Source organism: Aotus nancymaae, unplaced genomic scaffold (genome assembly GCF_030222135.1).
Source record: "Aotus nancymaae isolate 86718 unplaced genomic scaffold, 86718_ANA_hifiasm-v0.15.2.pri h1tg000019l, whole genome shotgun sequence".
Taxonomy (NCBI): Eukaryota; Metazoa; Chordata; class Mammalia; order Primates; family Aotidae; genus Aotus; species Aotus nancymaae.
The window spans coordinates 31,773,468-31,800,830 of record NW_026988431.1 but is presented as its reverse complement, the minus strand read 5'-3'; the positions used below and the strand labels follow the sequence as shown (position 1 = coordinate 31,800,830).

General features: G+C 39.1%; 1 protein-coding gene across 2 annotated transcripts in view; it reads left to right on the top strand.

Annotated features, from left to right (window-relative positions):
• Nucleotides 1-27,363, top strand: part of STAG1 (STAG1 cohesin complex component) — a 415,374-nt gene that overhangs the window by 32,675 nt on the left and 355,336 nt on the right. Inside the window, exon 2 of one of the 2 annotated variants that reach the window (XM_064378722.1) lies at nucleotides 450-562. The exons of the other annotated variant lie outside the window; for it this stretch is intronic. The gene's annotated coding sequence lies outside the window, so the exon portion shown is untranslated. The remainder of the gene's footprint in view (nucleotides 1-449; nucleotides 563-27,363) is intronic. 2 annotated transcript variants of the gene reach the window in all.

Sequence of the window (27,363 nt, the reverse complement as noted above, 5' to 3'; positions counted from 1 at the left end):
TCAGTGTTTATCGAAGTTATAGCATATGTTAGTACTTAATTTTTATGGCTGAATAACATTCAATTGTATGTATATACCACATTTGTTTCTTAGTTCATCTGTTGACATACCTTTTGGCTATTTTGAATAATGCTGCTATTAACATTTATGTACAAGTTGTTGTGAGGATATATTTTTTATTTTTTCTTGGGTATATGCCTAGGAGTGGAATTACTGGATCATGTGTGGTAGTTGTTTACCTCTTTTCCCCCCCCCCCCCCACCTTGAGACAGAGTCTTGCTCTGTCACCCAGGCTAGAGTGCAGTGGCTTAATCTCAGCTTACTGCAACCTTCACCTCCCAGGTTTAAGTGGTTCTCCTGCTTCAGCCTTCCAAGTAGCTGGGATTGCAGGCTCCCACTACCACACCTGGCTAATTTTTTTTTTTTTTTTTGTATTTTTGTATTTTTAGTAGAGACGGTGTTTTACCTTGTTGGACTGGCTGGTCTTGAACTTCTGACCTCATGATCCACCCACCTTGGCCTCCCAAAGAGCTTGGATTACAATTGTGAGCCACTGCTTCTGGTCAGTTCTGTTTACCTTTTTGAGAAATTGCCAAATTGCTCTGGTATTTGTGGCTGGCATCATTTTACATTTCTACTAGCAATGTATGAGAGTTCCTATTGCTTCACATCCTTGTCAACACTTGCTGTTTTCCTTTAAAAAAAAAAAAAACAAAAAACGAATATAGCTGCCCGCTATTGTTTGAATATGATTTGTTTGTGCCCACCAAAACTCATGTTGAAATTTAATCCCCAGTTGCTGTTCTCACTATAGTGAGTGAATTCTTGCTTTCCAGAGACTGTATTAATTCTTGAGGGAATGGATTAGTTCCTGCAAGAGCATGTTGTTGTAAAGCCAGGACACCCCTCAGGGTTTCCTCTCTTTGCATATGTCCACTTCCCCTTTGACCTTCTCTGCCATGTTGTAAAATAGCACAAAAGCCATCGCCAGAAGCTAGGGCCATGTCCTTGAACTTCTCAGCTTGCAGAACCATGAACTAAATAAACCTCTTTTTATTATAAATTACCAGTCAGGTATTCTGCTACAAGCAACACAAAATGGACTAATACACCATTCTAAAGGTTGTAAAGTAGTATCTCTTTGTGGTTTTGACTTGCATTCTTTTAATGACTGCTGAAGTTGAACATTTTTTCATGTGCTTGTTGGCCATGTGTATATCTTCTTTGGAAAAATATATTTTAAGTCCTTTGCCCATTTATAAATTGACTTGTTTGTCTTTTTTAATTGAGTTGTAAGAGTTCTTTATATAGTCTAGATACTGGTACCTTAAGTATTTTCTCTTTGTTTTGTGAGTTGTGTAAGGTCTCTTCTCGCTGAGTGTAAAATGAAGAAACTGAGGTCAGCACGAAAATAATCCAATGCAAGGGAATTTATTCAGGCTCCTGGGTGAGGTTCTGCGGTCCGACAGGAGGGGCCGGAGAAGTCGTGTGGACTTCTCTCAGTCACGGGGGGTTTTATAGGGAGTGGAGGCGTTTGATTGGCTGTTCCCAAGGTGAGTGAGACAAAATGGTGGGGAGTGGGGCCTGGATGGAACAAAATGGCAGGGAGTGGGGCCCAGATAAGACAAAATGGTAGGCAGGGAGTGGGGCCCAGATAGGACAAAATGGTAAGCAGGAAGACAAAATGGCAGGCATGGAGTGGGGCCTGGATAGGACAAAATGGCAGGCATGGAGTGGGGCCTGGATAGGACAAAATGGCAGGTAGGGAGTGGGGCCTGGATGGGACAAAATGCTATCAGGTAGGTCCCGGGCTCCCGGGGGGTGGGAGAGGTGTGTCCGAGCTCCCAGCAAGGGAAGGAGGTGTGTCCGAGTGCCCGGCGAGGGAGGGGGCGTGTCCGAGCTCTCCGCAATGCAGCCAGCCTTACAAGTTGTCTTTTAACTTTCTTGAAAATGTCCTTTGATGCACTATGGTTTTAAGTTTGACGAGGTCCAGTTTATATAATTTTTCTTTAGGTACATGGGTTTTTGGTGTTATATGTAAGAAACCATTTCCAAATCCAGTGTAATAGGTTACTTCTATGTTTTCTTTTAAGAGCTTAAACTTTTAGCCTTTATATTTATGCCATTGATCCGTTTTGAGTTAATTTTTAGTGTGGTGTGAGGTAAGGGTCCAACTTCATTCTTTTGCATGTGGATATTAAATTATCTCAATATCATTTGTTGAAGAGACTATTTCTTCTCCATTGAATTGTCTTGTACTGTTGTAAAAAATCAGTTGACCAAAGATGCGTGAGTGTGTTTCTGGATTCTAATTCTATTCCATTGGTCTGTCTTTCTGTTCTTATGCCAATACCACACTGTTTTGACTGCCTTAGCTTTGTAGTAAGTTTGAAATTGGAAAGTTTTAGTCTTAAATTGTGTTGTACTTTTTCGATATTATTTTGATTGTTTCGGACCCCTTGGAATTCTATGCGATTTTGAGGGTTGGCTTGTCCATTTTTGCAAAAAAGGCCATTGGAATTTTGATAGGGATTGCACTGAATCTCTACATTGTTTTGTAGAGTATTGCCATTTTAGCAATATTAAATGATCTTCTAATCTGGGAATGTTAGATATCTTTCCATTTAATTAATTTTAATTTCTTTTAGCAGTGTTTTATAGTTCTCACTTTACAAATCTTTCACCTTCTTGGTTAAATTTATTTTTATACTTTAATTTTTGGATGCTACTGTAAATTTGTTTTCTTTCCTTTTTGGATTGTTCATTATATGTAGGAATACAGCTGATTTTTGTATACTGATCTTATACCCTGCAACTTTGCTCAATTTGTTTATCAGTTTAGTGGGTTTTTTGTTGTTGATTCTTTTGAATATTTTATGTATAGGATCATGTCTTGTGCAATTAGAGATAGGTATATACAGATACCTTTAAATTCTTTTCTTGCCTGGCTAGAGTGTTGAAAGTGGGCATCCCTGTCTTATTTCTATGTTAGAGGGATGTCTTTTAGTATTCACCATTGAGTACGATGTTAACTGTAGGCCTTTTTATAAATGCATCTTATCGTGTTAAAGAAGCTCTCTTCCATTTCTAGTTTTCTAAGTTTTTTTGTTTGTTTATTTCTGAGACTGGGTCTCACTCTGTTGTCCAGGCTGGAGTGCAGTAACATGATCATGGCTCACTGTAGCCTTGACCTTTTATGCCCAAGTGATTCTCCCTCCTTAGCCTCTGGAGTAACTGGGACCACAAGCATGCACAACCACCCCTGGCTAATTAAAAAAAAATTTTTTTTTGTAGAGACATGGTCTTGCTACCTTGCCCAGGCCTTTCTTGAACTCCTGGGTTCAAGTGATCCTCCCACCTTGGCCTCCCCCATGTGCTGGGATTACAGGCATGAGCCATTGTGCCTGGCCATTTGTTTGTTTTTTAGCATGATAGTATGTTCTATTAGTTCATTCTCACACTGCTAATAAAGACATACCTGAGACTGGGTAATTTATAAAGGAAAGAAGTTTAATTAACTCACAATTCCATATGGCTGGGGAGGCTTCACAATCATGACAGAAGGTGAGGGAGGAGTAAAGTCACATCTTACATGGCACATGGCAGCAGGCAAAGAGAACGTGTGCAAGGGAGCTCTTCTTTATAAAACCATCAGATCCCATGAAACTTATATTCATTATCAGGAGAACAGCACGGGAAAGACCTGCCCCTATGATTCAGTTGCCTCCCGCTTCTCCCTCCCACAATACGTGGGACTTATGGGAGCTGCAATTCAAGATGAAATCTGGGTGGGGACACAGCCAGATACGTTGAACTTGTTATATGTTGTGTGTGTGTGTGTGTGTGTGTGTGTGTGTGTGTGTGATGATCATGTGGTATTTTTCCTTTGTTCTGTTAATATCATGTATTACATTGATTTTCTTATGATAAACCATCCTTTATTCTTAGGCTAAATCTCACTTGTTTGTCGTGTATAATCTTTTTAATATGTTGGTATATTTGGTTTGCTTATATATATGTGTGTGTATATATATATTTTAGATAGGGTCTCACTCTGTCACCCATGCTTGAGTCCAGTGTCACAGCCTTAGCTCACTGTGACGTCCACCTCCCAGTCTCAAACCATCATCCCACCTCCACCTCTTCCCAAGTATCTAGGACCACAGGCACGTACCACCATGCCTAGCTAATTTTTTCTATTTTTTTTTTTTTGCGAGGTAGAGACAAGGTTTTGTCATGTTGCCCCAGCTGCTTTCAAATTCCTGAGCATAAGTGATCCACTCGCCTTGACCTCCCAAAGTGCTGTGATTCCAAGTGTGAGCCACTGTGCCTGTCCTTGGTTTCATATATTTTATTGAGGGTTTTTACTTTTATATTCATCAGAGATATTGATGTGTAGTTTTCTTGTGGTTTCTTTGTTTGACTTGTATATCAGCTTAATGCTGCTGTTGTAGAAAGTGTTAGAAGGTACTACTTCTTAATTTTTGGAAGAATTTGAGTAGGATTGGTATTAATTATTTTTTAACGTTTGATAGAATTTACCAGTGAAGCCATCTGATTGTGGACTTTCCTTTGTTAAGGGGTTTTTCATTACCAGTTTGTTTTTTTCTTTTAGGTCTGTTGAGATTCTCTTAAGTTAATTTTTTGTGATTTCTGTTTCTAGGAAATTTTCCTTTAGATGATCTAATTTGATGGTGTATGATTTTCCCCCTTTTTGTTTTTTTGAGATGCAGTCTTGCTCTGTTGCCCAGGCTGGAGTGCAGTGGCGTGGTCTCAGCTCACTGCAACCTCTGCCTCCCGGGTTCAAGCAGTTCTCCTGCCTTAGCCTTTGGAGTAGCTGGGATTAGAGGCATGTGCCACCACGCCTGGCTAATTTTGTATTTTTAGTAGAGATAAGGGTTTCCCCATGTTGGCCAGGCTGGTCTTGAGCTCTTGACTGCAGGTGATTCACCTGTCTCGGCCTCCCAGAGTGATGAGATTATAGGTGTGAGCCACTACGCCTGGCCAGCATATGATTTTCTTGAGATGATCTAATTTGATGGTATATTAGTTCTTAGTGTTCTCTTATAATCCTCTAATTTTCTGTAAGATTGGTAGTAATGTCCTCAGTTTTGTTTCTTTTTTATTTTTTAAGAGAACTCTGAACCAGTTCATAGGGCCTCATTCTGTTGCACAGGCTGCAATGCAGTCCTGCAATCATAGCCCACTGCAACCTTGAACTCTTGGGCTAATTTTTCTTTGGTAGAGATGGTGTCTCATTGTGTTACCCAGGCTGGTCTCTTACTCCTGGCCCCAGAGCGATTCTCTCAGCTTGGCCTCCCAAAGAGCTGGATTACAGGTATGAGCAGCTATGCCTTGCCCCACTTTCATTTCTGATCTTAGTTATTTGCATCTTCTCCATTTTTTTTCTTAGTTTATCTGAAGGTTTGTTAATTTTGTTGATGTCTTAAAGAACCAAATTTTGGTTTAAGTATTCCATTTTATCTCTGCTCTATATTTGCTCTTTTAAAAAATAGCTTTAGGTTTAATTTGCTGTTTTTTTCCCTAATACCTTTTTTTTTTTTTCATTTTTTCCCTAATATCTTAAGTGTAAAGTTAAGTTTTTGATTTGAGATCTCTCCTTTTTTAATTTAGGTGTTTACATCTACGTATTTACCTTTGAACACTGCTTTTGCTGAATCCCATGGGTTTGGAAGATTGTATTTTCATTTTCATTAGTCTCACATTATTTTCTATGTCTCTTGTGATTTTGACCCATTGCCTGTTTAAGGGCAGATTGTATTGTGAATTTTCCAGATTTCCTTCTGTGATTGACTTCTAGTTTAACTCGTTTGTGGTTGGAGAGTATATGTTGCAGATTCTAGTCTGTTTAAATTTGTCAGGAATTGTTTTGTTGCCTAACATATGGTCTATTTTGGAGAATGTATCATGTGTACTTAAGGATTGTATGTCCTGCTGCTGTTGTATGGAGTGTTGTAGATATGTTACATCTAGGTGGTTTATAGTGTTACTCAGATTTTTTATTTTCTTAATCATCATCTGTCTAGATGTTTTAGCCATTATTGAAAGTGAAGTTTTGAGGTCTCCAGGTATTATTGTTGAACTGTTTCTCCTTTTAGTTCTCTCAGTGTTTGCACACAATTTCGGGGCTCTGTTGTTTTGTGTGTGATTGTTATATCTTCTTGACGAATTAACCCTTTAATCATAGGCATCTTGTCTTTTTTTTTTTTTTGAGACAGGGTCTCACTCTTCACCAGGCTGGAGTGCAGTGGCACGATCTCAGCTCACTGCAACTTCCCAGGCTCAAGCGATTCTCCCACCTCAGCATTCTGAGTAGCTGGGACTACAGGTGCATACCACCACACTTGGCTAATTTTCTGTATTTTTGGTAGAGATGGGGTTTTGCCACGTTGCCCAGGTTGGTCTGGAACGCCTGAGCTCAAGTGATCTGCCTGCCTGGGTCTCCCAAAGTGCTGGGATTACAGGCATGAATCACTATTCCCAACCATTCTTTGTTTTGTATAACAACTTTTGACTTAAAATCTTTTTTTACCATCAGTTTTGCTACTCTTCCTCTCTTTTAGTTACTATTTACATGATATAAATTATTCCATCCTTTTATTTTTAAGTTACTTGTGTCTTTGAGGCTAAAGTGGATATCTCTTAGCTAGCATATATGGTTGCATCTTTTTTCCTTTCTTTTTTTTCTTGAGACAGAATCTCGCTCTGTTGCAGTGCAATGGCATGATCTTGGCTCACTGCAACCTCCTCCTCTTGGGCTCAAGCTATTCTCCTGCCTCAGCCTCCTGAGTAGCTGGGATTACAGGAGTGTGTCACTACGTCTGGCTATTTTTTTTGTACTTTTAGTAGAGACGGGGTTTCTCCATGTTGGTCAGCCTGGTCTTGAACTCCTGATCTTGTGATCTGCCTGCCTCGGCCTCCCAAAGTGCGGAGATTACAGGTGTGAGCCACTGTTTCTGAACTATAGTTGCATCTTTAAAAAAAATTATGGCTGGGCATGGTGGCTCATGCCTGTAATCCCAGCACTTTGGGAGGCTGAGTCAGGTGTATCACCTGAGGTCAGGAATTCAAGACCAGGCTGGCCAACGTGATGAAACATTGTCTCTGCTAAAAATACAAAAGTAAGCCAGGTATGGTGGTGCACCCCTGTAATCCCAGGGACTTGGAGGCTAAGGCAGAAGAATTGCTTCAACACAGGAGGCAGAGGTTGCAGTGAGCTGAGATGATGCCAGTGCACTCCAGCCTGGGCCACAGAGTAAGACTCCATCTCAAAAAAAAAAAAGTCATTTATGCCAATCTATGTTTTTTGTTTGTTTATTTGTTTGTTTTTGAGACCGAATCTTGTTCTGTCACCTAGCCTGGAGTGCAGTGACACAATCTTGGCGCACTGCAACCTCCACCTCTTGGGTTCAAGCGATTCTCCTGCCTTAGCTTCCTGAGTAGCTGGGACTATAGGTGTACGCCTCCATGCTCAGCTAATTATTTTGTAATTTTAGTAGAGACGGGGTCTCACCATGTTGGCCATGCTGATCTTGAACTCCTGCCCTCAGATGATCCATCTGCTTTAGAGTCCCAAAGTACTGGGATTACAGGCATGAGCCACTGATCCTAGTCCCAATCTATGTTTTTTAATTGTCGATTTTAAGCTGTTTACGTTTAAAGTGATTGCAGATAAGGAAGAACTGTTGCCACTTTGCTATTTGTGTGTGGTCACTGAAGCCTGTGAAGCCTGTGTTCTGTTATCTTAGTTGTCAAGTAGTGACCTGTTAGCTCCTTGAGTGTCAGAATCCAGTAAAGAAAAAAAAATTTTTTTCTGTGTTTTATATTTATTGAGTAGTGCCACTCAAGAAATCACTTTAGCTCAATCACTTTAGCTCAATGGGGTTGAAACAATGGTTAGCCTCCATGCAGGTCCCTTAGTGATTCACTTAGTGAACACACAACCCCAATTTTTGGACAAGGAGCAAGCTGAATCAGAAAGATGGGCTGCTGTCCTCACAAGTGCTTCCTTTCTAGCTGGTGAATGGGGGATGGTAGCTACTACATGAAATATAGAAATTCACCAATGTTAAACAGTGACTTTCTTCATCTAGCCCACTCATGGACACTATAAGTGTTTGACTAGACTCTAGAGTTCTGGAACAGTTGATTTCTAATAGTTCTTGCCAGCTCTATAATTGTTTCATTGGAAGGACTTTTTCTTGTAGCTTCTTCCTTGGCCATCTTCCATGATGTCACCTCAGCCTTTACTTTTATATATTGACATTGTATTCAGTCCTAGTTTAAAATCTGAATGAACCTGGATAATTGAAGTTAATTTTTAAGTTCATTTCTAAGTGAGGCAGGGCACTGTGGCTCACTCCTATAATCCCAGCACGTTGGGAGGCTGAGCTGGATGTGGTGGCAGACATCTATAATCCCAGCTACTCTGGAGATTGAGGCAGGAGAATCGCTTGAACCCAGGAGGTGGAGGTTGCAGTGAGCCAAGATTGCGCCATTGCACTCCAGCCTGGGTGACAGAGCGAGACTCCATCTCAAAAAAATAAAACTTTGTAAATGAATTTATAACTAAACTTGTAAGTTTTATTTGTGGATTTAACTTAGTAATTTGTTAATATTGACCAATATTTATTGGAAATAATTTTATAAATAGTGATTTTTAATTAAAATATAGATGGAGGCCAGGTGCCGTGGCTCATGCCTGTAATCCCTGCACTTTGGGAGTCTGAGGCAGGTGGATCACGAGGTCAGGAGTTCGAGACCATTCTGGCTAACATGGTGAAACCCTGTCTCTACTAAAAATACCAAAACTTAGCCAGGTGTGGTGGTGGGTGCCTGTAATCCCAGCTACTCCGGAGGCTGAGGCAGGAGAATTGCTTGAACCCAGGAGGTGGAGGTTGCAGTGAGCTGAGATCACGCCACTGCACTCCAGCCTGGGCGACAGAGTGAGACTCTGTCTCAAAAAAAAAAAAAAAAGTAAAAGCACTTTGAGAGGTTGAGGCAAGAGGAGTTCAACACCAGCCTGGGCAACATAGTGAGACAATGTCTTTACACACACACACACACACGCACAGTCTCTCTCTCTCTCTCTCTCTTTCTCTCTCTCTCTCTCTCTTTCTCTCTCTCTCTCTCTCTCTCTCATTCATTTATTCTCATATTCATTCTTTCTCTCTCTGTCTCTCTTTTGGCATGCTGGTGCTTACCTGTAGTCCTGGCTACTTGGAGGCTGTGGCTGAAGGATCTTTTGAGCCCGGAAGTTGGAGGCTGCTGTGAGCTTTTCTCAAAATAAAAAAAAGTAAAAGGATAACTAAGATTAAGTTTGACTTAGTAGTCAAAATCTAATTTATCTTGTACAGTAAAACTATGGGGGCAAAGAAGTAGAAGTAGTGATAATTTTTTTTTCTAGTCTGTATTCTGTTGAAGCTGTTGATAATTTTATGATAATTAATGGTTTTCATTTGAAGTTTCAGTGACTATAATGAAACAGTTTGTAAAATGATTGTCTCAAAAGCATTAACTGCCTTTTACTGAGTTTCATATTTAACTGCCTTTTATTGATTGCTGTATTGCAGAGTTACTGAAAGATTCGTTAGAGGGTATATTTTAATCCTCAGAGAAATCCTATAAGATAGGCCTTGTCTTTATTTTTTCAGTTCTAGATGCTCAGAAAGATTCAATATATTTACATCCGGGGCATACCGGCTGTTAAGTGACAGAAGTAGGAAGCAAGTTTAGATCTTTCTCTCTTTTTATGTTACTGAGCTGCTTTTTTATTATAGGATACAGTGACTTGTAGGATTTATCTGAAAAGGTAAGGTAACAGTACTTTATTCTGTAGAAACTATTTTCCTGTTATGATTTTATACACACACACATACACACACACACACACACACACACTCTCACGAGGATGGGAATGGTGGTGGTTTTGTGCCAGTTAGAGGTTAAGTTTTAATCAGGAAGCAAAAAGTTCAAATAAAAAATTTAGTTTTTTTAAAAATAGAATATTTTAATATAATGTTTTTTTCTGATAAATTGGATATTAAAAAATAAGGACAATATTTAAAGTTTTCTGAAGATGCACTAACTCAAGGTAGAGATCGTCATGCCAACTTAAAATATTTGAGAGCAGGCTGGGTGCAGTGGCTCACGCCTGTGGTATCAGCACTTTGAGAAGCCAAGGTGGGTGGATCACCTGAGGTCAGGAGTTTGAGACCAGCCTGGCCAACATGATGAAAACCCTGTTTCTACTAAAAATACAAACATTAGCCAAGTGTGATGGCATGTGCCTGTAGTCCCAGCTACTCAGAAGGCTGAGGCAGGAGAATCTCTTGAACCCAGGAGGTGAAGGTTACAGTGAGCTGAGATCATGCCCCTGCACTTGAGCATGGGTGACAGATTGAGACTCTGTTTCAAGAAAAAAAAAAAAAAAAAAAAATTGGAGAGCACACGTTTCTGTTTTTTTAAAATTGTTCTTGAGAGACCATGTGTTAATTTCTGCTAGTAATCCCATTATAAATGACCAGGATCATTGATTCATATTTTCTGTAACTGGAAGGGACTTTTGAAATAATTTAGTTCTGAGGCCGAGCGCAGTGTAATTCTAACACTTTGGGAGGCCAAGATAGGTGAATCACGTGAGATCAGGAGTTCAAGTCCAGCCTGGCCAACAGGGCGAAACCCTGTCTCTACTAAAAATACAAAAAAATAGCCGAGCGTGGTGGCAGGCACCTGTAATCCCAGCTACTTGTTAGACTGAGGCAGGAGAATTGCGTGAACCTGGGAGGTAGAGGTTGCAGTGAGCAGAGATCACGCCATTGTACTCCAGCCTGGGCAACAAGAGTGAAACCCCATCTTGGAAATAAATAAATAGTATATATTTAACGGATGAGAAAATTGAATGAGTTTGAAAGGTTAAATACTTCTCGTTATTCAGCAGACTGAGATTCGAAACTCAGTTTAGTGATCCTTTATCTTCAGGTCTTTCTTAGTTCTTTATTGCTCAAAATTAGGAATAGAGGATAGCATGAGCATCCAGAAATAATTTTTTGTAAACACCAAATTCTAGGCAAACCATCCTAGATGAGAAGAAGGAACAATTTTGAAGGTATACGAAAATTAGGAACTGGAAGGACTATCACATTGTAGGCATGTAGAACAGCACAGCGGAGAAAGGGAAGAATAAATGATTTCTCTTCAACAATAGGCAATTTTGGATATTTTAAGCTAAGCAAAAGGACCCTTCCAAGTAGCCATATCACATGTACATATGCTTAAAATGCTATGCCTATTACCATTCACAGCCCTCTGTTCTTCCTCTTGCCTATAAGTTTAATTTATATATTTATAATATGTAAGAAAAATTAGCCAGACATGGTGGTGCTTGCCTATAGTCTCAACTACTTGCAGGTCTGAGGTGGGAGGGTCACCTGAGCTCAGGAGGCAGAGGTTGCAGTGAGCCGTGATTGTGCCATTGCATTCCAGGGTGGGTAATAGAACAAGGTCCTGTCTTAAAAAATAAAAAAAGAAAGAAAGAAAGATTCTAGCAATAGGAATAATATTTGATGGTGTGGATAAACAGACCAGAACTTCTTAAGTAATTGAATAAAGCAACGATTTCAGCAAAAACATTTTCTTCCTGTAAAATTAAGTAGGCTATTGAGACATTAAAGGAAATCATCCTTTTTTTTTTTTTTTTTTTTTTAAACTTCAATAGTTTTGAGGGTACAGGTGATTTTTGGTTGCATGGATTAAATTCTTTAGTGGTGATTTCTGAGATTTTAGTATACCTGTCACCCAAGCAGTGTACACTGTACCCATTATATAGTCTTTTAACCCTCACACCCCTCCAAACCTAGCCCCGCTGCCCAAGTCCCCAAAGTTCATTATATCATTGTTATGCCTTTGTGTCTTCATAGCTTAGCTCTCACTTGTAAGTGAGAGCATAACAATATTTGGTTTTCCATTCCTAAGTTACTTCACTTAGAATAATGGCCTCCACCTCCATCCAAGTTGCTGTGAAAGACATTATTTCATTCCTTTTTGTGGCTGAATAATATTTTGTGGTGTATGTATACTACGTTTTTATTTCATTATCCACTCACTGGTAGATGGACACTTAGGTTGGTTGCATACCTTTACAGTTGTAAATTGTGCTGCTGTTGCATGTGTCTTTTTCATATAATGACTTTTCCTTTGCTTAAATACCCAGTAGTGGGATTGCTGGATCAAATGGTAGTTGTACTTTTAGTTCAAGTAATCTCCATACCATTTTCCGTAGTGGTTGTACTAGTTTACATTCCCACTAGCAGTGTAAAAATATTTTACCACATCTATGCCCCTCTGTGTTTTTTTTTTTAATTTTTTTGACTTTTTAATTATGACTATTCTTGCAGGAGTAAGGTGGTATCTCATTGTGGTTTTAATTTGCATTTCCATGATGATTAATGATGTTGAGCATCTTTTCATGCTTGTTAGCTGTTTATGTTCTTTTGAGAAATGTCTGTTCATGTCTTTTGCACACTTTTTGATGGATTTTTTCTTGCTGATTTGAGTTCCTTGTAGATTCTGTATACTAGTCCTTTGTCAGATGCAGAGTTTGTGAATTGAATATTTTCTCCCATTCTATGGGTTGTCTGCTGATTATTTCTTTTGCTGTGCAGAAAGAAGCTTTTTAGTTTAATTAGGTCCCATCTCTTTGTTTTTGTTGCATTTGCTTTTGAGGGTTTAGCCATGTATTCTTTGCCTAAGCCAATGTCTAGAAGAGTTTTTTCTGATATTCTAGAATTTTTATGGTTTCAGATGTTAGATTTCTAATTCTTCGATGCATCTTTAGGTAATTTTTGTATAAGGCGAGATATGGGGATCCAGTTTCATTCTTCTACCTGTGGCTTGCCAGTTTTCCCAGCATCATTTATAGAGTAAGGTGTCCTTTCCCTAATTTATGTTTTTGTAAGCTTTGTTGAAGATCACTTGGCTGTAAATATTTGACTTTATTTCTCGGCTCTCTGTTTTGTTCCATTGGTCTGTGTGCATATTTTCATACCAGTACCATGCTTTTTTTTTTTTTTTGAGACAATGTCTCACTTTGTCACCAAGGCTGGAGTGTGGTGTTGTGATCTTGGGTCACTGCAACCTCTACTTCCTAGGTTCAAGTGATTCTTGTCTCTGAGCATCCTGAATAGATGGGACTACAGGCATGTGCCATATGGCTGGCTAATTTTTGGTATTGTTTAAGTAGAGACGGATTTACACCATGTTGGCCAGGCTGGTCTTGAATCCTGGCCCCAAGTGATCTGCCCACCTTGGCCTGCGAAGTTCTGGGATTACAGATGTGAGCCACTGCACTTGGCCATTCTTAATAGGAGCAGAAGATGCATTGATCTCTCCATTAAGACCACTGGTTAACAAATTTAAGGCTGTGAAGACTCTTGTAATTCAGTCCTGTTCATATGTTTAATGTGAGCAAAAAAGGGAACAATTTATTGGTTCTTCATTATAAAGCAAGTGTAGTTGTATTGTTAGATACAGAAGCTCAGCAATAAAAACTTTTGCCTAAGATTCTTTATGTCTGCTAGTATTTGTTGTTCTCACAGCTTCTCAAATGATCCTGCAAAACAGATTTTGAAAAAGAGGAACCCCAGTTTTATAGGAAACTCTACAGTCTTGAAGCAATGATTTCCCATACTTTATATAGGTTAAAATAACAGGAAAACAGGAAGGTGTGTCTTTTACAAACTCATTTATTTTATGATAGGAAACAGAAACTAAGAAGAGAAAATTGTACCTTTGGAAAGGGCAGTAAGGATTTCACTAACAATTATTTAACACATATTGTTCCAGGAACCCGTAGGTCTTAAGATGGGAGGTCAAATCACTAGTCTTTAGGTTTTGATCTCAAAAGTTAGCTTCAGGGCTGGGCCAGTGGCTCATGCCAGCAATCCTAGCACTTTGGGAGGTTGAGGCAGGTGGATTACATGAGGCCACTAGTTGGAGAGCAGCCTGGGCAATATGGCTAAATCCCATCTCTACTAAAAGTACAAAAATTAGCTAGGTGTGTTGGCACACACTTGTGGTCCCAGCTACTCAGTAGACTGAGGCAGGAGAATCGCTTCAACCTGTGAGGCAGAGGGTACAGTGAGCTGAAATTGCACCACTACACTCCAACCTAGGTGACAGAGTGACACTCCGTCTCAAAAAAAAAAAAGCAAAACAATAAAACGGTTAGCATCAAGAGGCAGGAGAATTATAGGTTTAAGTCTTGGCTTTGTCATTTTTTAGTCAGTTTTGGGGCAAATTGTATAATTCCTTTAGTCACATCGTCCTTTTCTGTACATTGATAATGACACCTATTAATGGGGCTGAGAGAATTCAAAGTGTGTTTGTTGTTGTTGAGATGGAGTCTTTGCTTTTCTGCTCAAGCCTAGAGTGTAGTGACATGATCTCAACTCACTACAACCTCTGCCTCCCAGGTTCAAGTGATTCTCCTGCCTCAGCCTCCTGGTAGCTGGGACTACAGGTGTGTGCCACTACATCTGGCTAATTTTTGTATTTTTAATAGAGACGGAGTTTCACCATGTTGGCCAGGCTGGTCTTGAACTCCTGGCCTCAAGTGGTCTGCCCTGCTTCACCTCCCACAGTATTGGGATTACAGATGTGAGCCACCGCACCCTGTCGAAAGTGATTTGTAAAACTGTCAGATGATACAAATATAAATATATTTTGTTGTACATATTTTGTTTTTAATGTTGTAAATCGAGAATAAAGGGGAAACAGGGAAAAGAGCTGTTTAAAAGTGGAGCCTTGAAAATTCTGATTTTTAAAAGTGGCATCTGTCAAAATTTGAAATTTCAAATAAAATTTTATGTTAATTTTGAAATTTTACAAAGAGTATTAATGCCAGGATGAGGTTTTTTTATTTTTATTTTTTTTTCTTTAAAGCAAGTAATTCAAGAGGGATGAGTTTTTTATAGAAAGTATTGACAGCTGGCTTAACTATCATTTTTTTTCCTTCAACAAATGTTAAAAGACCTGTGTTACAGGTGCTAAACATTTGCTAATCATGGTGTTTTGTATAGTTATAATGTGTATTTCCTAAGAAAACAGTAAAATATGACTGTGGACATCTGACTTCTGCTAAATGTACCTGATGTTTATTTATTGAAATATTTGTAGTGCAGTACCATTTCTATAAATATATCTTCTAATTTCTCTATTAAAACAATGTACACTTCCTGGGAATGTAATCAGACTGAGGATGCTTTAGTCTCTTTATATTCTGTTTCTTCTTAGTTGGATAATTCCAGATTTCAAAAATGCCTGCATTGTGTCTTAATTCCAGGGAGTTGAAGTAAATGAAGTTTACCAGTGAGAAAAAGTACATTGCAGTATAGTATAAGATGATAGTCAGTATTTGTGACGGAATATGTTGTTTAATTTTTACTTTAGGCTGTTGACATGAGAAACAATTGGAGTTGTTAAAAACCTGGTGTCTGATGCCCACCCAAGATTTACTGAATCAAAATCAACTGTGACTGCACATTAGAATCATCTCGGGAGTTAAAATAATGCTGGTGGCTGGATCTCATCCCCAGGGAGTTAAAATAATGTTAGTGGCTGGATCTCATCCCCAGAGAACCTGATTTAATTGGTTAGAGGATAAAGATAGTGATTCTTAAACTTTTAGAATCACCTGGAAGATCTCAAACTAAGTGTGATTCAGTTGATCAGGGGTGGGCCCTGAGATTTTGCATTTCTAACAACTTCCCAGTTGATGCAGATGCTTTTGGTCTCACACTTTGAGGACTGTACTCTGGGATTAGGAAACCACCTGCTTAATTTGGAAGATATGCAATATTAAGTGAGAAAACTAAGTTCATAAGCAACATATAAAGTATAATAGATTTCAAGGTACAAAGTGTTAAGAGTGGGGAATATTAATTTATAAAGTGGAAAGGCTTTATTATAAGTCAAAAATAAACTTTAAAATTTCATTTACAATGAACTGTCACAAGCGTCATAAATACTAACTTACCAAAAAATATCATCAGAAAATGTGGCACATATACACCATAGAATACTACACAGCCATAAAAAACAATGAGTTCCTGTCCTTTGTAGGGACATGGATGAACCTGGAAACCATCATTCTCAGCAAACTGACACACGAACAGAAAATCAAACACCGCATGTTCTCACTCATAGGTGGGTGTTGAACAATGAGAACACATGGACAGAGGGAGGGGAGCATCACACACTGGGGTCTGTTGAGGGAGAACTAGGGGAGGGACAGCAGGGGGTGGGGAGTTGGGGAGGGATAACATGGGGAGAAATCCAGCAGACTACATTGCCATGTACGTATCTATGCAACAATCTTGCATGTTCTTCACATGTACCCCAAAAGCTGAAACACAATAAAATATATATTAAAAAAAAAGAATATCATCAGAAATGTTAAAGGCAACAATTCCTTCACCCTGAGTATAATTTACATACAGTAAAATTCAAAACTTTTTTTTAGTGTTCAGTTTCCTGAGTTTTGACAAGTGCTTCCTTCGTACAACCATCAATAATCAAAATATAGAAGTTTTAACAATTCTCTCATGCCCTTTTTGATCATTCCTTTCATTAACCTCAGGTCTTAGCAACAGTGATCTGTTTTCTTACTCGTGGTTCTGCTTTTCCCAGAATGTCATATAAACTGAATTCTTTGATATGTAACCTTTTTAGTCTGGCTTCTTTTGTTAAGCATAATGCATTTGAGATTCATACATGTTGTTTGTTTATTAATACTTCCTTTTTTTAAAAAAAGTTTAAGATTTACGGCAGAATTGAGCAGTAAGTATAGAGTTCACAAAAACCCCCTCTTTTCTCCACCAACATGCACAACCTCCCCCACTATCAGCCGAGAGGTACATTTGTTATAGTTGATGAACCTACACTGACATGTTGTTATCACTCAAAATTCATAGTTTACATTAGGATTTACTTTTGGTAGTGTACGTTCTATGGGTTTTGACAAATGTAACCTGCGTCCATCATTATAGAATCATACACCATTGTTTCACTGCCCTAAAAACCCTTCATGCTCTTATGAAAATTGATTATACAAGTTGAGGTTAATTGTCATACCCGGTTAAACTGGAGTCAAGGGGCCAAGGAGGAAAAAGCATTCATGGTACAAAGCACCTGCTCCGGGGATTATCTCACAAGCCTAGCCACCAAAATGACCTTATATAAACTTAAGCCCAGTTTTACCTAGGAGCTGCTAAAACCACGTGCCTTGACTCTAAGGCTATTTTAACCCACTGCTGTCACTCACTAGTTAGAGCTTCACGTCTTCAGAGAAACTTTGCTAATGTCAGCAAGGTTTTTATCAAAGCAATTAATCCAACATTTCTCTTTCCAAATAAAACCCCAGTCTTTTGTTTACTCTTTGGACATATCAAAGACTTTTCCTGTTTTGTGTGTATGTCCTGAATTGCAATTCTGTTTTTATATTTTCCCAAATATAATGTCTTGCTTAGAGATGTGTTTCTGTGTTTACTTACTTTTGACATACCTGGTATCAGAAGTGAAATCCAAAGTGAGCTCACTTTGAGAGGTTTAGTGGTCCCAAAACTATCTACTTTTTAATCCCCATGCTTCTGTGTGTTGCCTTTTTTTCCCTCACTTGGTAGGTCTCTCTTGGATTGAACTCCCGTTTCTTGTGGTTCGAACTTTCCAGGTTTATTTTGGATTTAATTATGAGGGATCTTGTTCCTCTTGTTTATGAGGGATTTTCCCCTGCTGTTAAAGAAGGTTTTATCATTTTTTTTTTCTAATGAGTACTTTTCTCTTTGTGCACTTGGTTTTTATTTAGACTTTTGTATGTTTGATGTTAAACCAAGTCACCTAGATTTATTTACAAAGTGGGCTTTTAGGGTTCAAAGGTATGCCCAAATAACCCCCCATTGAGGACTCCAGCTGGTTATGTGCTTAAACATGGCATTCTATCTTTTTTTTTTTTTTGAGACAGTCTCACTCTGTCGCCCAGGCTGGAGTGCAGTGGTGCAGTCTTAGCTCACTGCAGCCTCCTCCTACCAGGTTCAAGTGATTCTCCTGCCTCAGCCTCTTGAGTAGCAGGGACTACAGGCTAGTTATTTTTGTATTTTTAATAGAGACAGAGTTTTACTATGTTGACCAGGCTGAAACATTATGGTCTCTTATCATATTCCTTCTTATCTTGATGGACTGATTATCCTAAAGATAATTTGAGATTACAGTGGCCTTGATTGGATTCTTTTGACCTTCCTAAGTTTGTTTTCCTCAGAGATAAATTAGAAGGCCAAGGCCAGAAAACAGTCTAAATTGGACATGTATCTTACTCAGTATCTTCAAATTGGACATATACCTTGGTATCTTCAGGCATCCAAATGCATTTAAGAGTCAGAATTTGCCTTGCTCCAAAATACTGTCTGAGTGATCTGAGACAAATAGAAAAATGACTTAGCTCAACCTTTTTCTGTTTCTCAGGTGCCACCACTTCAAACTTCCCTTCATTTGTGATATTTCCTTACTTTTCTAAATTTTTCTTCCATGATATTTCTTCCCTTACTCTTCTTCCTCCCTCTGCTTTCCAGCCTCTACCTACAAAAACTTGTCCCTTTAATATTAGGCCCTTTAACAATTGTTACTTTTGTTTCCCCAGATTTCCTGTGTCCCTTAGGCTAAAGCTGAACTCTGTGCTCTAACCAAGGAATTTTGTGGGTTATTGAGGTTTCTTGTCATTTTGCTGAAATGAATTTAACATTACATTTCAAGTTTACAAGACTGGCTTCTCCAGTCTTTTTTTCTAAGAGATGGGAGCATCTTACTTTGCAGTCCAGGCAGGAGTGCAGTGGCATGATCATAGCACACTGTAGCCTCAATCTCCTGGGCTGAACTGATCCTCCCACCTCAGCTTCCTGAGCAGCTGGGACCACAGACATGTGCCACCACACCCAGCTAATTGTGTGTGTGTGTGTGTGTGTGTGTGTGTGTGTGTAGACAGGGTCTCACTATGTTGCCCAGGCCAGGCTCAAACTCTTGACCTCAAGTGATCCTTCTGCCTCAGCCTCCCAGAATGTTGGGATTACAAGCATGAGTTACTGCACCCAGCCATTCTCCAGTCTTCATGTGCTTGTGGGATAAGACCAGCCTAACACTCGATGGCCAGTTGTACCCATCCCCTGTGAGACATGTGAGACCTGTCTTAACTTCCTTAGATCCTGGCCTACAATATTGGGAAAAGTCTCAGCTTGCAAAGAATTTACAATTCTTTGGAAATTGTTATCCTCAAAGCATTTCCAAAGCCATTGACTGGAATAAAATTTGAGCTTGTATCCTAGAGCCAAATAAACCAGTTCATAACCATTTTGTCAATGGTCTCTCCAAACAACTTTCTTAGTTAAAAGAGCTAACGTAGAATGGGAAACTATACAAACCCCTGACCTTGTTAATTTGGTAAATTGATTGTCTCACTCCAAAAAATATCAGCTAAGGGCAGGCACGGTGGCTAATGGCTGTAATCTCAGCACTTTGGGAACCTGAGGTGGGAGGATCAGTTGCTTCAGCCTGGGAATGGATACCAGCTTGGGCAACATAATGAGATCCCATCTCTTAAAAAAAAAAATTAGCTGAGTATGGTGGTGTGCCACCCATGGTCCTAGCTACTTGGGAGGCTGAGGTGGGAAGATCATTTGAGCCCAGGAGGTCAAGGCTGCAGTGAGTAGTGAATGTACCTCCAGTTAAAACAGGTAAATTCATCCACAGAAAACAATTAGGGCTCTACATGGCACAAATGTAGTCCACAAAAGCTACCTCCTGGAATCTGTCATTATTGTAAACAGCCATGCCGCTGGAAGAAAAACTGCCATAAACTTAAGCTATCTAAGTGGTCATCTTCATTTATCTCTTTGGCTTCTTTTTTACAATTAAGGGGCTCTGAGGACATACAGGGTTTTTTCCCCCAGTTCTTTCTTTTGATCACCTCAGAGAAAACTTTCTTCAAATTGGCAGTGAAGTTCTGACTATTCTTGTAGACACAGGAGCGACCGTATTGGTCCTCAGCCCCACCAGTGTCAACCAGCCACTGTGTTGGAAAAATAAAAAGATTTATATAGTGGGAATTTCTGATAAGCCATTGACAGCCTTTCTGTCTCATCTTATTACTTTTTGCCTTGGTCTTTTACAGGGTACTAATCTCTTTTTACTAGTAAAATCTGCTCTAGCTCATTTATTGGGACAAGACTTAAAAAATAAAATCTTGGTGACATCTCCTCCTAAAAGGTAGACATAATTTTAGAGTTTTATAAACTGGATAGTTCACTGGACTCTGCCAATGATGGCCTACTTTTCTATTATGCTGTCCCACACACCGAAGACATCTCCGCTGGCTCCCAGAATTCACTATTGAAACATATACCTGTCTTTTTTATGGGCCACATCATCATCAGATAATAGTAGAATATACCTCTAATTGAAATCCAGATTGATCCAGCCAAGCCTTTGCCTAATATTCAACAATATCCCTTGAGCCAATCTGCCTTACAAGTTGGAAAACCTATCAATAAGGAATACAAAGCTCAGGGTTTAATAATTCCTTGTACCAGCCCCTGTAATACTTCTGTTCTCCCAATTAAAAAAAAAAAAAAAACCTTAATGGTTAAGGGTAGAAATTCATTCAGAACACCTTACTTTCATATCAACTGACAGTAAATTTTTCACTGTAATTGACTTTTTTTTTTTTTTTGGAGACAGAGTCTTGCTCTGTCACCCAGGCTGGAGTATAGTGGTGGGAACATGACTTACCACAGCCTCTGCCTCTTGGGTTCAAGTGATTCTCCTGACTCAGCCTTCTGAGTAGCTGGGATTACAGGCATTTTCTACCACGCCTGGCTAATGCTTGTATTTTTAGTAGAGATGGGGTTTCACCATGTTAACCAAGCTGGTCTCGAATTCCTGACCTCTGGTGATCTGCCCACCTTGGCCTCCCAATGTGCTGGGATTACAGGCATGAGCCACTGTGCCTGGCCCACTGTAATTGACTTCTGTAGTGCCTTCTTCAGTATCCTTGTTGATCAAACCAGTGAGTAACCATTTGCCTTCACCTGAAGGACAACAGTTTGCTTAGACTTATGCCTCAGGACTGTACTGAAAGTCCTTTCTATTTCTCTCAAGTTCTTAAGCCTGATTTAGGAGGTGTAAGTTTTCTCTAGGACTTGTTCTTACTATGATATGTAGATCATCTACTTCATTGCCCTTCCCAGTAGCTAGCTTGTCAGGAAGATGGTGTTGATTTATTAAAACATCTAGCTGCGAAATGTCATAAGATTTCTAAAGAAAAGTTAAAACTAGGTGAGACACAGGTTAAATATTTGGCCATCTGATTTCTGAAACAATACTACATTTGGACCCTGAATGAATGCAGTACATCCTGCAGTTCCCTAAACCCAAAATGAAATGGCAGCTTCAAGGGTTTCTCAGACTCACCAGCTAGTACTGGACACCAAACTTTTCTTTGATTGCTTAACTTCTACATTCCCTACTTAAGGCTCAGGTGAGCCTCTTACCTCAGCCTCCCAAGTTGCTGGGACCACTGTGCCCTGCTAAATTTTTTGTGTTTTTTGTGGAGATAGGGTTTTGCCATGTGTCTCAGGCTGGTCTTGAACTCCTGGGCTCAAGTCTTCCACCTGCCTCGGCCTCCCAAAGTGTTGGGATTACAGGCTTGAGCCACCACGCCCAGCCAACTGTCTTTCTTTTTGTTTGTGAAAAGAAAGAAAATGCCTTGCTTATCCCAACTCAGAAACATCAAGATCAGCATTGCCCCTTTGGATATTGCAGCCAGCAACTAGACCCAGTAGCTCAAAAATTATCCCCCATTTGAGAACTATCCCAGCCACTGCCCTACTAGTAAAATCCATCAAAGAAATTATCATGGTATCTCCCTTAACCACCCTTGTTCATCATAGTATCAAAGCTCTTCTAAATTTACATCATACCCAACACTTCTCTGCCAGTCATCTTACCTCTTACAAACTTCTTTTGCTACCTCTTCCTCCTCATAGTACTCTTCTTCATTTAACAGTCTTGCTTCTGTGACTCTTTTACTCCTTCCTTCTGATGAGACACCCCTATACCCTAATGACTGTGTTTGTATATCTGATATATACACACAGATAGCAGGTATGCCTTTGGGGTTGCTCATGATTGTAAAATGTTATAGAAATAGGATTTGGTTGGGTGTAGTGGCTCACACCTATAATCCTAGCAGTTTAGGATGCCAAGGTGGACAGGTAATGTGAGGTCAAGAGTTTGAGACCAGCCTGCCCAACATGGTGAAACCTCATCTGTACTAAAAATACAAACATTAGCCAGGCATGGTGGCATGGGCTTGTAGTCCCAGCTACTTGGGAGGCTTAGGCGGGAGAATCACTTGAGCCCGGGAGTTGAAGGTTGCAGGTTGCTTAGATCATGCCACTGCACTCCAGCTTGGGCAACGGAGTGAGACTCCCTCTCAAAAACAAACAAAACCAACAAATAGGTCTCCTTATTTCCACTGGAGGAGTTGATCCTCTGTACGAGACTTACTGGATGTCTTCCAGCCACTGTGTTGACTATTAACAAAATTCCTGGACATTCAGAGTTAGACTCTTAGACTTTTTTTTCTTTTTTCTTTTTGGGAGACAGAGTCTCTCTCTCTCTGTTGCTCAGGCTAGAGTGCAGTGGTATGATCTCGGCTCACTACAGCCTCTACCTCCCAGGTTCAAGTGATTTTCCTGCCTCTGCCTTCCGAGTAGCTGGGATTATAGGTGTGCACCACTACGCCTGGCTAATTTTGTATTTTTAGTAGAGCTGGGGTTTTGCCATCTTGGCTAGGCTGGTCTTGGAACTTCTGACCTCAAATAATCCACCCACCTAGGCCTCCCAAAGTGCTGGTATTATAGGCATGAGCCATCTTGCCTGCCCATGGTTAAACTCTTGAGGTTACAGGAAACCACCTTGTTGATAATGCTGTAAGAAATGCTGCTATTAAAGCTTCAGTCAGACAGATATCTGTCTTCATCCCACTGAAAAGAAGTTTCAGAAGATAAGAGAAATTAGCAAAGGTGTGCAAAATTTGGCTCCAGATGCTGAAAAATAAAATTAGAAAAATCTTGGCTATTGCTTTGATGACAAAAGAAAACTGTGATATGGACCTGATAATAAACCTTTCTCCCAAATTCAATAAAATATCCACTGTTAACTATAGTACCTGATTTGATTCCTTTGTTAACTGATAAATTGATTTTTTTAAAAAATAAAACTGTATTGGGAAGCAACATAAAAAAAAAACTGCCGAAATTGCTTATTTGGCTTATGCCATCTATCCTGAGTTTAATCCAGGAAAAGCTATATGTACACATTCTTCCTGGACATTGTAATTTACCTAATAAGCTATTCAAGGTTTTGTAGACGAATTTTATCCAATTACCTACTTCCCATGGGTAAGCAATATGTATTGGTTATGATCTGTATGTTTTCTTATCAGGTAAAAGTTTTTCTTTTTAGACAAGCCATTGCTTCATCCATGGCCAAAATTCTAGAGAAAATTATTGCCATTTGGGGTAACTCCCCTTGAACTGTAAAGTTGTATAAGGTTTTATAAAGAACAGCATAAAGAATCTACCTTACTGACCATGTGATAAAATAGGTACATTTAGTTTGGCAAATTTTACAGCATTTTCATTGTGCTTATCATCGCCTATCTTATTCCTGGCACAACAAACAAATGCAGCTTGTAAAAACCCAGTTGGCAAAATTTATGGAAACCTAACACCTTTTTTGGCCTCAAGTTCTTCCTTTGATGTTAATAAATTTGAAAGCCATCCTTTGAGTCCCACAAACTTTCATGTTTAAAAACAATCACAGTCTGTTTTGTACATTTTAGGATCCTCTGCTTTTTAGAGTTGATGAAAGGAGATATACTCCAGTATCATAAGGACATTGTCAAAACATTGTATAAAATTTTATTCTTGGCTGGGCACAGTGGCTAATGCCTGTAATCCCAACTTTGGGAGGCCGAGGCAGGCGGATCGTGAGATCAAGAGATGGAGACCATCTCTGGCCAACATGGTGAAACCCCGTCTCTACTAAAAAATACAAAAATTAGTTGGGCATGGTGGCACAGACCTATAGTCCCAGCGACTCCGAAGACTGAGACAGGAGAATCGCTTGAACCCAGGAGTCAGAGATTGCGGTAAGCTGAGATTGCGCCACTGCACTCCAGCCTGGCGACAGAGCGAGACTCTGTCTTAAAAAAAAAAAAAAAAAAAAAAAAAAGATTTTTAGTCTTTCAATTAGGGTATAGGTAAATTGCCTTTTGTAGCATTCTGAAATGTAATTCACAGATTGATTATATTTTCCTCAGTGAATTTTGATTATGTACAGTCAGCCCTTCATGTCATATATATAACTTCATACATGGTTTCTATATCTGTGGATTCAGCCAACTGTGGGTAGAAAATATTTTGGGGAGAAAAGAATAGTGCTGTCTGTACTGCATGTGCATAGACTTTTTCTTATTATTTACTAAACAATATAATACAACAGTTATTATAACATTTATGTATTACTTGGTGTCATAAGAAAATTTGAAAATGTTGCAAGAAGATTTTAAAATATATGGAAGGTTGTTTGTAGGATATATGTAAATACTACATCGTTTTATATAAGGGACTTGAGCATCTCTGGATTTTGGTATTCACAGGAGTGGATATGGGTCCTGGAACCAATTCCCCATGGATATTGAGAAACGACTGTATATATAAATATATACTTTTATACATATGTAGGTATATGTAACATATATTTCTTTGTATATATATTTATTTACCACTAGTTAGAATTTTTTTGGGTGTTATTCAATGGTTACTTTAGGTTTCTTTATCTTGTTATATGTAAGTATAAATCTTTCATCCTTATCTTGGACTAAATTTACATCTTGATGTAGCTACTCAAACATATTTTATTTATAATTTTACATGAAATAATAAATGAAGATTTATCACTCATGTCATTCTTTTTGACTTTAATCTCAACTTTCCTTCCCATTGCATCCCTTCCCTTATCCCTGTCTCCACCCACCCCCCAATTCTTGTGAATAGATAGTATTACATATTACTCTATGCTTTTCTCTACTCATAAAATCTTTTAGTTATTTGTATTTTTACTTAGATATATAGGCCTTTTTGTCGTGATTTTTTTTTTTTTAAAGGAATTGTTTTGCACACTTTTCTGCAGCTTCCTTTTTCACTAAGAACAGCTTGGAGGGAATTCCCCCACATAAGGTATAGCTCCAGTTTATTATTTTCTTTTTCTTTTTTTTTTTTTGGAGACAGGGTCTTGCTGCGATGCCCAAGCTGAAGTGCAGTGGCACAATCTTGTCTCACTGCAGCCTCTGGCTCCTGATTCTTATGCTTCGGCCTCCTGAGTAGCTGGGATTACAGGCGTGCACCTGGCTAATTTTTGTATTTTTAGTAGAGACCGGGTTTCGCCATGTTGGGCAGGCTGTAGTTTATTATTTTCATGGCTTTACAATGAATGCTTTATGTTGTGTTGTATAAAATTTATTCAGCTATTCCCACATTAATGGGAATATATTTCATTTCTAGTTCTTTGTCATTTTAAATAATGTTTTATCTTTGAATATATGTCTGACTTCACGATGCTTTTATTTATTTTTGAGACATAGTGTTGCCCTGTCGCTCAGGATAGAGTGCAGTGGCGCAATCTTGGGTCACTGCAACCTCTGCCTCCCAGGATCTAGCAATTCTCATGCCTCAGCCACCTGAGTAGCTTGGGAATAAAGGCGTGCACCACCATGCCTGGCTAATTTTGTTGTTGTTGTTGTTGTTGTTTTTTTAGTAGAAATGGGGTTTCACCATGTTGGACAGGCTGGTCTTGAACTCCTGACCTCAAGCAATCCGCCCATCTCCTGGCACCCAAAGTACCGGGATTATAGGCGTGAGCCACCGTTCCCAGCTGATGCTGCTTTTATTTCTGTGGGACAGATTTCCAAGAGTAAAATTGCTGGGTTAAAGGATTTCTGTATTTTTTGTTTCACTTGATGTTGCCAAATTGCTTTCCACAAAAATTTGCCACCGGCAATGTTGAAGAATTCTTTTTCCTACCTCCTTGCCAGCAGTAGGGCTATAGCTTTTTTAAGTTTCCAGCCTAATAGGTATAACATTAGATCTCATTGTTACTTTTAATTTGAATTTCTTGGGCAGGCATAAGTTTGAACATTTTTTTTTTTTTTTTATGTTTGTAGGCATTTGGTTTTGCTTTTTTTGTGAATTATTTTTGATATTCTTTGTCAAAATAAAATTTGCCCTCCTCTCCCCATTGCCAGGTAGTTAGGACTACAGCATGCACATGCCACCATGCCTGGTTGTGTTTTCTTTTCTTGCTTTTTTGGTGAGCATAGGGGTCTTGCTATGTTGTCCATGCTGGTCTCAAACTCCTGCCCTCAAATGATTCTCTCACGTTTGCCTTCCAAAGTGCTGGGATTACAGGTACGAGCCACCACATATGACACCTAATTTTCAGTTTTTTAATATTTTTCAGATTACAAAGCTCAGCATTAGTTCTTCATTACCAGTGTTGAAATAGTTTTGTTTTTCCCTAGATATAAAACCTTAATTTTTAATATGAATTTTTTATAGTTCTACTTTAGGGTACTGAATGTTTCTCATCCAGTTTTCCTTTAAGATTTTTATTTTTTTACGATTCATATTTGCCTTGTTTATTTTTGGATGTTGGCTAACATTAGGGCATGTAGTTTTTCTACTTGAAGATTCTCAGCACTTAAAAAAAAAAGCCATCTATTTCCTGCTGACTTGGGTGATTGCCCTATTTCATTAAAAAATTTTATATTTAGGCCAGGCGCAGTGGCTTGCATCTGTAATCCCAGCACTTTGGGAGGCTGAGGCAGGTGGATCATGAGGTCAAGAGATCGAGACCGTCTTGGCCAACATGGTGAAACCCCGTCCCTACTAAAAATAGAAAAATTAACCGGGCATGGTTACAAATTCCTGTAGTCCCAGCTACTCGGGAGGCTGACGCAGGAGAATCACTTGAATCTGGGAGGCGGAGGTTGCAGTGAGCCGAGATCACACCACTGCACTCCAGCCTGGCGACAGAACGAGACTTCATCTCAAAGAAAAAAGAAAAAGAATTTATATTTTTGGATTATTTTCTCCATTGGGTACTATTTTGTTTATATATTGATGTATTCCTATATTTATGTATTTTCTGTGACAATCTAATATGTGCTGTTATTTG